At 39.3% G+C, this 14476-nt stretch overlaps 1 protein-coding gene across 8 annotated transcripts in view; it reads right to left on the reverse strand.

Annotated features, from left to right (window-relative positions):
• The window catches only part of PEAK1 (pseudopodium enriched atypical kinase 1), a 250264-nt gene that overhangs the window by 200249 nt on the left and 35539 nt on the right, over positions 1–14476 (reverse strand). For all 8 annotated transcript variants that reach the window (XM_074296510.1, XM_074296507.1, XM_074296511.1 and 5 more), the window contains one exon: positions 8702–8772. The gene's annotated coding sequence lies outside the window, so the exon portion shown is untranslated. The remainder of the gene's footprint in view (positions 1–8701; positions 8773–14476) is intronic.

Genomic DNA, 14476 nt, shown 5'->3' on the forward strand with positions numbered 1-14476 from the left:
TAGGGAAAGGTCTGTCTCAGGGATCTGCCCTTGACTTGCTTAGATCACCATTTTTATCAGTGACTTGAAGGCTTTAATAGCAAGCTTCTCTGATGCAGAGGTGAGAGGGATAGCTAACACATCAGTAGGAATAGGACAAGGACTCTGACAGGTGACTTCATTAGTGTAAAGAACTTTCCAGGTAAGCAAGCTCATTCTACTAATTTAAATAACCACCTAATTTATAGACCGGGAGAGTTGCCCAGAGCACTGGGACATGAAGCGATGCATCCAAGATCCCAACCCCATGAGAGTCAGAGGCAGAATGGGAGTCATGTCTTCCCAGTGGAGGCAGCACTCTCCCTCTCATTCTCATGGACTGAATTACCAAAGCTGAAGTTTAATAACAATAAATCATTTGAAAAACACAGGATGCTCAACAACAGCTCCTCTGAGATAATATAGGTCCCTTGGGCCTTGGTCAGCCCCTCACTGAATCAGGGACCTGATGGATGGAACCGCTCATTCCTCCACCACAGCTAGCACAAAAGCACAAGGGAGTGGCTGCAAAGGACTGTTTTGGTGTTTGCCAGGGGTGGTTGTGGCCACTAAACGGCCAGTCTCCTGAGTGAGACTCCTACTTAGCCGGTATGGCCATTTGCAGGGACTATACGTGGAGCCTCAGAAGCACACAAGAGCTACTGTTCTACTGACCTAGTCTTGGAGAACCAGAGACGTTTCGAAGCTATGATCTGGCAACATACAAAGTATGACTTGGAGAAGGCACAGAAGATGTGACAGCTAAAGAGCTAATTCTATCCTGGGTTGCATTAAGAATGAGAGAGGCAATGGTTCAACAAAACTGTCCTGGTCAGACTGTATTGGTTCTGGACACCATGTTTTAGGAAAGAGGGAAACAACCTGGAGAATGTGTAGAGAGAGTAGCTAGCATAGTGAAAAGAATGAAGGAGCCATGTACGAGGGTCAGCGGAAAGTGCGAGGAAAGATTCGAATGGAGGCCAGAGACCCTTAGGAGGGAGGAAACAATGGGTGTCCCATGTGGATGATGGATTATATTTGTTATGTTTGGAATGAAAGATTTTACAAAATGAAATGCTGAAAACTACCTTTACATGTATTTGAAAAAATAAAATACTACTGAGGGGAAGAAAAAAAAGGTTCCTGCCAAATTAGTCCTGCTTATCTGGACTGGGCCATCCCTCTAGAACAAAGAAAGGCCAAGAACTTTCCTACTAATGATCCTGTCTGACCAAAGTCGGAGGGAGGAAAAGAAAGAGGAAAATAATAAAAGACAAGAATGAAGGCTTTCTTACTCTGGGAAAGGGAGGAGCCAAGGGCAAGGGTGGGAAGGGAAAGGAAAATGTGCACAATTGTTGCCCCAGATGTTTCACTTGTTTTTCAGTGATAACACTGAGGATGGGACTAGTTGTCCCTTGCCTTAACAACTAATTCAGGAAATATATAGGAAATTAGTAAAATGACCAATATGCTCAGAAACTTAAAACTCAAGAGATATCTTTCTGGGTAGGTACAGGGAAAGAGATATTGGAAATGTGTTTCCAGTTACAAGAAGTCACAAGAAGTTACATGAAGCAACTTGGATTCAGATGTGTCATAAGAGATAATGGAAGTATGTTTAGCACCAAATGGAAGGTCAGAAGTCCAGGGTCTGAATCCCAGCTCTGTTACTTCTTGTGTGAATTGGGGGAGGCACTGCCCTCTGGGCTCCACCTTCCTCATCTATCAAATGGAAGGATTATCACAACTGATCTCTAATGGTATAATAATGATCCCAAGCTCTTGCAAGTCTGTTCCTGATTTGAATCTCATCATATGATTCTGAGAAGAAAAAATGCAAACTGTAGAGATAGCAGAGCAATCTCTCTAAGAGGGTGAATGAATCAGACTGTTTTAATAGAAATGTCTGAAATGTTTAATAACAAATGAATGAAACATTATTCATTAGTTACCATGTCTTTCCCTCAATTATGAAACAATTTGATGAGAAAATGTAGAAAATTTCAAAGGGATGTCAGAAGACACTAAGTGTAAAGACTGTTCTATCGATGCAGAAACCAGGGCCCAAAAATGTTAAGAGCCTTGCCTAAGATCATAAAAGTGGCAAACAGCAGAACCGAGATCTGAGGCCAGGACTGATGAATCCAAAACTGAAACAGAAATTCTCCTGTTGTATCAAATACTTCCTGCATGGCACAATCCATATGTGTATGAGGCAGGAAGAAGCTAACAGGAAGTGAAAGGCAGGAAAGAAAGATCACTAGTCATGGAGGGAACACAAGGGGCAAAGCACACACAGGAATCCCTCAGGAGGAGGTGGGGACCAGGAAGGAGGGGCCACAGGGTCCCAGCAATGTCCGGGACACACGAGCCCCACTCTGGTACTGCACTGTGATACATAGGGTTGAAGATATGAGGAGACAGGCAGGAAGGGGCCTGGTTGTGAAGGGTTTAATATCCAGTTTGATATCTGAATCTTGAAAGAGAAGCCATCAAGGGTTCTCTGTTTGAATGGCAGGAGTTCCCTGGGAACTCATCTTGGTTCTCAGACATTTATTATGTTTATCAATGGCTTGGTTTTTGTACAAACAAAACCAATGCAGACAAGATTAGAAGGGAGAAATAAACTGGGAAAAATTTTTTACATTCAAGGATTTTGATAAAGGCCTCATTTCTAAAATATGTAGAAAATTGACTCTATAAGAATTCAAACCATTCTCCAACTGATCAATGGTCAAAGGATATGAACAGGCAATTTTCAGATGAAGAAATTGAAGCCATTTCTAACCATATGAAAAGGTGCTCTAAATCACTACTGATCAGAGAAATGTAAATTAAGGCAACTCTGAGGTACCACTACCCACCTCTCAGATTGGCCAAAATGACAGGAAAAGATAATGACTAATGTTGGAGGGGATGTGGGAAAACTGGGACACCAATATATTGTTGGTGGAACTGTGAACAGATCCAACCATTCTGGAGAACAATTTGGAACTATGCTCAAAGGGCTATCAAAATGTTCATACCCTCTGAGACAGCAGTGTTACTTTTAGGCTTATATCCCAAAGAGATATTAAAAGAGGGAAAGGGACACACATGTGCAAAAGTGTTTGTGGTGGCCACTTTGGTAATGGCAAAAAATTGGAAACTGAATGGATGCCCCTCAATTGAAGAATGGCTGAATAAGTTCTGGTACAGGAATGTTATGGAATATTATTGTTCTGTAAGAAATGATTAGCAGGATGATTTCAGAGAGGCCTGGAGAGACTTATATGAATTGATGCTGAATGAAATGAGCAGAACCAGGAAACATGGCAAGAAGAACACAATGGCTTGGATAAAGGCACATCACAGTTGTGACACACAACTGGCAGTTTAGGTCATACCTTGGATAACAAGACAGAATTTGAGGAAGGATAAAACTGAATGAGGCTCCTAACTGCCTATCTCTAGTCAGTAATTATCTGAAAATGGAGGATTGGAGCTTGTAAATGACTCTCCTTAAAAGGAACAGTGTACTCAGAGGAGGGGTCAGAGATCTTAGGCCTACACACCTCCTCTGAAGCTACTTGCCTCAATCCCTAAGCAAGTCACTACAATCCTTGAGCTTCAATTTCTTCAAGTACAAAGATGAGGGGTAGGAAGTTAGTGGACAAAAATCACCAGGGTGGTAAAGGACCCCAACACTGTGCCTCATGAAATTCAGCATAAAGAACATGGAAGGGGCTCGGCTCAAAGACTGAAGAGGGGTATACTGGCTGTATTTGAGAAGAAGTCACAGGTAAGAAGGACAAGACAGGCAGATGTTATAAGAAGAAACTGTTACAAAATTGGTTACGAGTCATCTCCAGAAGGGCTTCACAACGAAGCCCTTACCAGCTGGGAGAGACTATGGGAGGAGGCTGTGGCCTGGTTTTCAAACAAAAGCAATCTGAGGGCAAACCTGTTCAAGTCTGGTGGAATCACTGATCCTCACTGGAGTCCCTTTCTGTTCTAAGACCCTCAAAATAACCAATAATCTGATTTAAACGCCCAAGTTGTTCTTACTACAGAAAAATCGCAATGAGAAAACAATGGAAGGAAAGAGAGCAATCCCAGACTGCTAGGGCTGGATGCACACAGCTGCCAAGGGAATTTCCCCAAGACACAGACTTGCTGCTGCCATATTCTTTTTTCAGGACTGCTAGATTTAGAATCAAATGCAAACTTCTCTGCTCTGGTGTTTAAATCCCTTCACAAATTAGCTCTTTCTCCTCTTTCCAGACTGATTGAGCACATAGATTGATCCACTTCTCAGCCACACTATAACCAAGCTCACCCATCAATGAACCCCAAACTCCAATTTTTCTGTCATTTCCGACCCTTCTACAGACTATTCTGCCTCCTCTGGAAGGCCTACTTCTTTACTTCTTCCTGTTTGAAACCCTCACTGCTTTCAGACTCAGCTCAAACATCACAAAATCTTTCTGGAGGTCCCCAGGGATGAGACATCTTCTCGTTCCTCATCTTATCTCATATTGTCTTCTCCGGGTACATAGCAGAGTGCTCAATGGAATATAAATTCTTCAAGGGCAGGAGCTGTTTCAGTCTTTCTTGCAGTGGCTACATGCTGCAAAGTGCTTCACACCAATAGAGCACTAATTGAAAGAATCTGCCCCAATGCTTTCATTTTAGAGTTTTCCTGAGGCTCAGCAGCCGGAATAGGAAGTTCAGAACTCCAGAATACTCCTTCAGTCATCTATCTAATGAATCACAACTGGGAATATGCTCCTTCCAGACTGATGCCAGAGTCCTGAATCAACTTCTCAAAAAGCCACCAGGTAAGAATGCTGTCTTCCCCAAAGATGATCATAAAAACACAGGTCAACTTGCTGCTCCTCCATAATATTCTCATTTCCCATGACTCTGCAGCCACTGTCCCCTCTAACTTCTCCAGTCTTTCATGATTCAACTTAAATCCCACCTTCTCCAGGTACCCTTCCTACCCCCCTGCTAGCACCTTTCTTCTAAAATCACACACCATGGACACTATTTACACTATGAGAATGTGAACTCCACATTGTGGTCCTTCTCTGTGTCTCTTGTACTTGGCACAGGGCCTAGCATAGAACAGGCACCTAATAAATGCTTCTGGATTGACCAGACTTGTGATTATCCAAATCAGTTGCTGTTTTTGTGGGTTTTTTCAAGTTTTGCTTAGGTTTCTTTTTCTTTTTTTAACTCTGTTACAAGGAATAGCTCCCTGAGTGAAGAATAGGAATATTGAATATTAAAGAGAATATTAAAAATGAAAGATTTTTGGGAAAAAAGATTAAAAAGAAAAAAAGCTAGCTTTTCCCAATTATATTTCTACATATTCCTATTCCTGTGATTATTTGGGAAGTATTTTTTTTCTAGCTTTTAAAAATCACATGTTAAGTTCCTTTTTACTGTTTAATTTTGGTTGTGTTCAAAAAAATACATTTTTTTCTAAGGATTGCTCTATCCACCCCCACAGATGCCAAAATGTGTCTCTTTGTTATCATTTCCTGTAATATTCAAACTGTTCTATGATTTCAAAGATTTCACAGCTTCCTCCAAAAACACAGACCCCAAATCATCCAAGTCTAGCCATCCTATGTTGCTCTTATCTCACGTCTTTCCCAAAGATCCATGATAGGGAGCCAGTGTGCTGGCAGCCTTCCTCATTTTGTCCTATGCTTATGTGAAAAGCGGTGGAGACTTGCTCAATTCCCATCACACCCCCCCCCTGCTGCCATCCCTTCCTTCTGTATAATGTCTTGAAAACGCTTTTTACTCCTGCTCTTCAGATGTCCTCCTTGTAGACATGTAGCCACCTTCTCACCCAACAGACACTAGCCATTGATATTTTTAGTTCAATGGAAAAAATATAATTTTTTCCATTCATTAAGGAACACAGGTAGGTAAAAAGTTAACAAGGAAGGCCTTTGTTTTCAAGGGAAGCTTAAGGGGAACAAAAAATATCTCTGTAATTTCCTAAAAGTAATCTGACCCACACTCTTCCTTTTTTCTGTCCCCAAAATATATACTATGGAAACTTCTATAGGCTCTTCATACAAATACATACTGAAATCTGAACAAGATAACCTTCATCTATTTAATGCTGTCTATGAAATGGACAAGCCAATCTTTTTAAAGTGACTATAAATCTCTCTCAGGAGGCTCTGAAATGTTCTGGGGACATAAGGCAGACAGCAATAGTATCATCTCCAAATAAGAACACTCAGAGGACTCCATCATCCACAGGGAAATTCTTCTTCTGCCTAGACTACCTCATCTATCACAAGGATGAATGCTTTTGGCAAGCGTATAGCTCCCTGTTTTGTGCCTTGCCCAAGGTTATTGTCAGAGGGTCATAGAACAGCATTATTTCTCGTTTTATCTTATGAGCAATCTTAAATGATTCTGGCATATGGTGGGGAGATCTCTTGTTGAAAGAGATCTGGCATGGAAGCATTTTGTTCTCGTTTCATCATCAACAAATAATAAGCATGAGTCTTGTATTCCCTACTAGATCTTTCAGCTAATTGGGAGGATTTTGTCCTTAAAAAAAAAAATGCCATCTCATTGTATCACCTCTAGCAGAGCTGCCCCTCTCTCTACATCTGCTCCAGTCAGATGACTTCTGTCATTTCTGCTCTTCCAGTTCCACATCTATGCCTCAAGGAGCATATCCAGGAAAGGATGTGAATCAGTAAGTCAATAAGAACTGATTCAATTTTTACTTCGTATCAGGCACTGTACTAAGCATTCAAGATACAAAAAAAGGCAAAAATAGTGCCTGCCCTCACATTTCAAACTGGGGTAGGGAGAAGGGAGAGAGAGTAGATGGAAGATAATTTCAGAAGGAAGAAGCCAGAGGAAAAACTCTTGCAGGAGGTGAGATTTGAAGAAAGGAAGGGAAACCTAGAGGTGCCCAGTACTGACCTATCCCTGAATCCTACTGTCAGAGAGGGCTGTCTTAAACTCAAGCCCCAGTCAGAGACAGAAGAAAAACAGGTGCAAGTGAGCCATGCTCTTGAACTCCAGCCACGGCAGCTTCTCATCTTCATGCAGATGACTTTTAGATCTACGTATCTAGCCCTACCAGCTCTATTACCAGCTCTAACAGATCAAAAAGAGAATCTAGTGTCTTTCTCTTCAAGGCTCTGATCTTCTAAAACTGGAGGGCACTACCAAACTGATCACCTAAATGTGCAGTTTTAGTGTCATCTCGGATGTCTCACTCCACCTGACCTAATGAGGCCATCAACTACCAAATCTCATGGACAAGCCCGTTTTTGGTATCTTTGCAGCCACTATTGTGGTTCAAATCTTTACCACCTCTGGCCTAGACTTCTGCAATATCCTCCTCTCTCTCTTCTCCAATCTCTTTTCCAAATGCCATGACGTTCTTAAAGCACAGGGTTGGTCATGCAGGTCCATCTGTGATGCTTTGTCTCTCCACTCCTATTCAACAGATTCTAGAGGCTCCCTAATATATTTATTTATTTATTTTGAGGCTGGAGTTAAGTGACTTGCCCAGGGTCACACAGGTAGGAAGTATTAAGTTTCTGAGACCACATTTGAACTCGGGTCCTCCTGAATTCAAGGCTGGTGCTCTATCCACTGCGCCACCTAGCTGCCCCTCCCTAATATATTTAGGATGAAAAACGAACTCTTCAGTTTTAAAACTCTTCACACTGTCCTCTTCCTAAATTTCCATTTGCTTTAAATACTATTTCCATTTATACACTAACATAGTCCAGTCATATAGACCTTACTATTCCTTACCCATGATGCTCCAACTTCTGTACCTTTACTTTAACCATCTCCCAGGCCTGGAATGTTCCTCCCTCTTCACCTCCAATTTTTAAGAATCGCTGGTTCTTTGGAGATGCACCCTCAAGGGTCATATTAAATAGCAGACCTTTCCCAGCTTTGGTAGGGCTAGTACTTTCTCATTCAAAGTCATTTGAGGTCTTCTTTGTATGTGTACATTCGTGGGTATACATAAACACATACACACATATATACAGATCTATATACCTCTATAGACAGGAGACAGAAGCAAACTACAGATAAACATTCATGTTTCTATGCATGTGTGTTTTCACACAAAGGAACCCACAAAGCAGACATCAAGTGACCATGAAAATACACATACGTATATGCGCACGCGCATGTATATTTTATCTCCCCTTTTGGAATGGAAGCTCCTTGAGGATAGTAATTATTTCACTTTCATCTTTGTTTCTCCAGGGCTTCACACAGTGGCCTGGCATAGAGTAAATGCTTACTAAATGCCTCACTGATGGAGTCTTCCCAGCATACCATGAAACCTCTCTAGATTGCACTATCTCAGTTAGTGCTTGACTTGTCTGACATGAACAAATATTCAGAAACTATCTGCAGGCTGTTTTCTATAAGGGACTCTCACCAGACATGTTAAGAACTTGTTACTTTATGCATATTGCCCCATGGAGAGAAAATAAGTATATTCTTCACTCCTCAAAACTAAGCATTCTATTATATGGTAAAATATTTCCCCTCTCTTTCAAATTAATCAATTCTATAGGTATTTAACTCGTATTAGAGCTCAGAATGGAATTCAGACAGTTTCAGCAGCTTTAAATACATCAGCAACAATTCCCCCTCTTCTCAGCTGGAGATCAGAAAATACCTTATCTTGGTGTTCTATACAAATCCACGATGGAAGGTACCCAGCACACCAGGGCTAGTGTTGGCAGCAACCTGAAAGAAAATAGAAAGACGATCACCAGCACATTTCAGGGCAAAATGAATCTTCATTCCAACTCCTCTGGACTTCTCCATTATGCTCCAGAAACCTCATCTTGGCAAGATCTGGTCATCCCTGGTATTCCCACCTCATCCCACTGGTCCTGGAGTCTTTTCCTTTGACTGGAGAGCCCCTCTCAGAACCTCCATTTAAGCAACCACACTCTACCCTACCAGCCTTCTCTTCATTTTCTACCCAAAGGGGCTGTATTTCTAAAATTTGGCATCATTACTCCTCTACTTTTCCCTTCCTCCTCCTTTTATGTGCTGTCTTCTCCCATTAGATTATAAGTTTCTTGAGGCAGAAACTGTCTTTTTGGAGGACAGATTTCTAAGACAATACAATGTCTACAACTAATAGGCATTTAACAAATGATTATTGACCAATTGACATAAGAACTATAATTCTATTACTTTATACTTCAAAGAGCCATGATTTGCTGCCCTCTATTCCCTCCTCCACTTAATCAACTCCAGGAGCTCTCTCTTGCCTGGAGGATAAACTATCAATCTGGATTTTCAAGGTGTTCACAGCTTGGTCCCAACTTACTATTCCGGCCTCTTTATGAATTACTCCATTTCCCATACTTAAGCAGTCTACCCAAGCAGGCCTGCTCTCTGTTCTTAACCTTTAGCATTCAATGAAGGCCCACTCTCTGGCCTGTACTATGGCCATCTCCCAAGAAAGGAAAATCTTCCCTCTTTACCTCTTGTCCCATAGAGTCCCTTTTCCCCTATAAGACTCAACTCAAGCCCCATCTTCACAAAAAGACTTTGATACTCTCAATATTAGTGTACTCTCTCTTCCTAATTGCCTAAATATAATTTATTTTTTATTTATTCTGTGTATATACTGATATATATATGCTATTTTCCCCAATTTAATGTAAGTTTCTTGAAAGCAGGAATTTTTTTCATCTTTTATATTTATAATCCCAGAAACTAGCACAGTACCTAGAAAGCAGGGGAACTCAATAAATGCTTGCTGACTATATAACTGTGTTTTTAAAAAATCTACTTAGGCTGGTCCTTTGGTGACATATACATATTCCAATGTCTTTTCTACACAATAAACTTAATTTTCATTGACACAGTTTTTTAGATCTTAGAATCACCTCGACACAAGCAATGAGGCCTAAAAAATATGTCAAGATGCCTCATTACAAGCAAAGATTACAAAGACTTTTGTAAACTTGGTTGTATGACATTTGACACTTAAACCAGTCACCTGAGGTAGGTAGTATAATTATTATTATTCTCCGTTTATAGATGGGGAAAATGAAGCAGGAAGCAGAGGATAAATAACTTCTCTAACTTCAAAGAGCTGAATGGCAGAGTTGAACTTAAAACATATGTTTCCTAACATAAAAACCAATATTGTTTGCTTTAGCCAAAAGGAAAACAACAGATTACTAAGGAAACAATTTTCTTTCTTAACCTGAATTTCTTTATTAGAAATCCATACACAGGGATTGCCTGTCATCGGGGGGAGGGAATAGAGGGAGGGGGGGATAATTTGGAAAAATGAATACAAGGGATAATATTATAAATATATATATATATATATATATATATATATATATATATATAATAAAAAAAAAAAAAAAAAAGAAATCCATACACAAAATTTCATAGAAATGAATGTTGAAAACTATGTTTACATATATTTGGGGGGAAATATTATTGAAAAATAAAAGAAATCAAAAAAATTTTTAGGAATTACATATTTTTTGCCAAATAGATATCAGGAAATATTCAGGTAAGGCAAAGACTTCAATATTTTTAGCAACATTTTTCTCAATGTAAAAATTATCCAAGGAAAAAAACCAGTGCCTCTGGAATCAAATGATTGTTACTCAAATCCCACTTCTGACACCAAATGCCTGGGTGACCTTGGCCAAGGGCTTCATTTTCATTACATTGAGACCTCACTTTCCCACCTATTAAAGCATAGAAGTTGGACCAGAGCTCTTTGGAAGGCCTTCATATCTTTGATTATAGGATCCCAGAAACAGTAGAGATCCCTCCCACACTTCCCCTGCAATGTCATAAACTATAGCAAGTCCAGCTTTGTATTCAACAAAGAAATCCATATAAATCAATTATTCACAAGAAACAAAAATCCTTGATTATTAATCAGCATTTATTTTCATTTACACAAATAGTATTTCTCTCTCCACCTTGTGAAACTAATGGGAAACAAATTAACAATATTTTTAGAAGTATGAAGACCACAGAAAAGACCTGAAAGGTTATCTTTTGACCTTTTATTCAAGGGCTAGGATTAGTCACCAGAATTTGCAGCATCCAACAAAACAAATGAATTTGCTTTAGCAGCCAGAGGTAAGGAACTACAAGAACAACTCCATTCTATTCCAACACACATTAATGATGAAGCATGATAAGAATGGGAAGAAAGCCAGCTTTCTCTGAGTCCAACACCTGCTGCTGACACATACTGATTAACCTCTCAGTGTTTTAAGTCAATATTTAAAAGTCAAAAAGGTAGAGAAGGTGCAGACTGCATTGGTGGAGGAATTTATCGAGCCAGGAATTTGTTTACTATGAAAACTATATGAAGACAGTCACAGTATCCAAGGCTAGGGAAAGAATAGCATTCTTATACTCTGTCCTAGTTAAATCACACAGAGGAAAGAGTTCAGTTTACCACACACTATACTGTAGAAAAGTCAATGGTAAAGTGGCAAGAAATTCAACCTGGGGCAAACAGGATAATGATGGGTTTCAAAATAGTGTCACTGTTTTGATTGGTTGAAGAACTGGGGATGCTTAGGCTAAAGAAGGAAAAGCTTGGCTGACATGATAGCCTTTCCAAGCTATATCTTACCTGGGCCAAGAGAACAAAACTAGGAATAAAGGGTGGAAAAGGCAGAAGATTTAAGTTTGATGTGATGATGTATATCATGCAAAAGAAAAATACCTAAAGAGATGATGGACCTTCTCTTAACTAAACTTCTTTCAAGCAAAGATTTTATGGCCACTAGACAGATAATGCACAGAGCAGCAGTTTCCTCACTTTCTGGCTTCAGGATCCCTTTACACTCTCATTAACTGACCTCTATCCCTTGCCTCAACTATTAAAAAGAAATTAAGAAAAACAAAATTATTCTTAAACAAGCAAAATAAATTCCCATACTGGCTATATTTCATTCAGTTAATTTATTCCTTTAAATAGAGGAGGAACTAACCAGGAAGAGATATTATAGAGTACATGTCAGACCATGCCTGAATTTTCTGTCACAGACTCCATGATGGATTAGCCATTTATCCTCCCAATCCCAAAGTTTTTATCATTTCTAACTCATTTTATTATATTTTCTCTCTTAATGAGAATCAGCTTCAGAAAGAAATTTTTCCTTTTTTTGGCCTTTCACGTACAAATAATGTACACATAGTGTTTGAGATGATGGTCTAATTCTAATTTGTCAGAATTCTTTCCAGTTGGCTGAGAAATCTTTTGTCAAATAGTGGGTCCTTACCCCTATATTTGGGGTAATTGGGTTGTATATCTCTACTACATGTTTGGCACATAGTAGATACTTAAAAAGTCTCTCAAATGAACTCCTGATCTCTTCAGCAATTTTTGCCTATTTATAAAAGCAGTCTTGTCCTTTCCTTCACCTTGCCCAAACAGCTCAAATAAAAGATAAATATATTTAAATGCTTCAACTTTACAAGGGAAGAAAATAAGAGGCAACAAATCTATGAGATCATTATACCTAATGGGAGCATACCACTCATTCAGCTTTGTATCCCCCATATTGTCTGGCACAATGCTTTGCACATATCAGGCACTGAAAAATATTTCTTCAATCAACCAAAGGTAAATTTCCAACAAGAAAAAAAGCCTCTTCTGCTATCCAAGAAGCAATGTATTATTGGCAAAGGTGTGAGTCATTAACTTTGGCATATACAAGTAGGGCTTACATCACTATAAATGCTTGACATATTTCAAGGGCTCTCAGGCTGAAAGAAGGAAAATCTATAGATTTTTTTTCCCCTAGGTTACACAAGCAAGAGATGCATCACTTTAGTGTTGGTTTTTTTTTTTTTAATTTTCTATATTTAGATGCCTTTGAATTGAATTACTCAAGCATGAGCAAATAAAACCTTGAAGGGGTCCCACTTACTTGTTCCTGGCAGTTTAGAAACCAAATCTTCTATTTAGATAAAAGATGACAGATGACAGGATTTGACGGCTCAGTAATTTACTGCAATATTCTCAGCACTTCTGAATTTGTAGTCCATCACAACCATTAAGAAAAATTAGATTCATGATGCAGCCAAAAACCTCATGGGCAACAGTTTTATGTCATTAAAAAAAACACCATCCTCAATCTGTTTGATTCTATGTTTGCTTATTAGAGGTCTCTCAGTGAAGCAAGAGAAGGGTTTTAATTGCACTCTTGCCCTATCAATTTTTATTATAGCCATAAGCTTGTCTGGCCCATTCCCATTCTCCTTTCTCTCTCTTTACATCTAAAATGACTTAGAGATAGTTAAAGAAACTGGGTATGACTGCAGCAGTCACTCTTATGCAAGTCGAAGAAATGTAAAAAGTATTCTTCAAATGGGGTATTAGGAAAAAAATAAAGCACAAGACTGGATTCCATGAAATGCAGGTTCCAGCTCTGACTTTGCCATGAACCAGTTGTGTGATGAAGGACAAGTCACTTATTTCCCTGAACCCCAGTTTCCTCATCTGAAAACTGAGAGTTGATCTAAAAGATCTCTAAAGTCTCCCCAGCTACAACACTATAGATTCTGAGCTGCTCTGTAATCTAGTCATCAACATTAAAAAGTATCAAATAGGAAATCACTCTAAGCCCTATTAAGCAGTCAGTCTCATGTCTAACAGACTTCTGAACCTGCTGCCAAAGCAATGCAGATGACTGAGCTTCAGGTCAGTGAGTAGCAAAATTGTATGGAGCCTGCTTCCTGTGCCACTAACCCAAGCATTTGCTTAATAAAAATATGGCAACTGTAATCAGTAGGAATCTTTAATGTGATACTTTGTACCAACTAAGATTTCTATCTAAAAAAGTTGCGCTATTAATTTTAAAGTTTCAATGTTACTGGAGATTCAGAGAACATTTCAGCACCCAAATGATTCTATAACTAGGAGACACAAGGACATGTATCAAGGATCAAAGATCTGCCCAATCTACACATGCAGAGTGAGAAAGATAAAGATAAAGATGGGTCAATAATTATGCTAAGGACCTAAGGCACTGTTTCTAATTCTCTGTGAGAATTAGGAGTATCATAATAAGTCTATGAGTACATGGATCCAAATTTGAAAATCATCTCCTTTTCACATTTTATACTGAAATGGGGTGGTCCAAAAGTGCAGATAACTCAAGATACAACCAAGCTAATGTTAACAGACCTTAGAAAAACTGAGATTATGGCCATGGATAAGATGTGAACTGCATTGCTGGAGGGAATTACCACATCAACAAGTCCACAGGGTCAGTGATGGTGATAATGGCCATAGCATATCAGGTTCCAGTTTCTCTGTAATATTACTGTACTAGGAAAAGAGCATGATTTCTCTTTTCATGACCCCAAAGTCAAGAAACATGAGGCAAACTTTATTTGGTGCTTCTTGACACCCAAGTCATGAAAAAAAAAAAAA

This window comes from Sminthopsis crassicaudata, chromosome 2 (genome assembly GCF_048593235.1).
Source record: "Sminthopsis crassicaudata isolate SCR6 chromosome 2, ASM4859323v1, whole genome shotgun sequence".
NCBI lineage: Eukaryota > Metazoa > Chordata > Mammalia > Dasyuromorphia > Dasyuridae > Sminthopsis > Sminthopsis crassicaudata.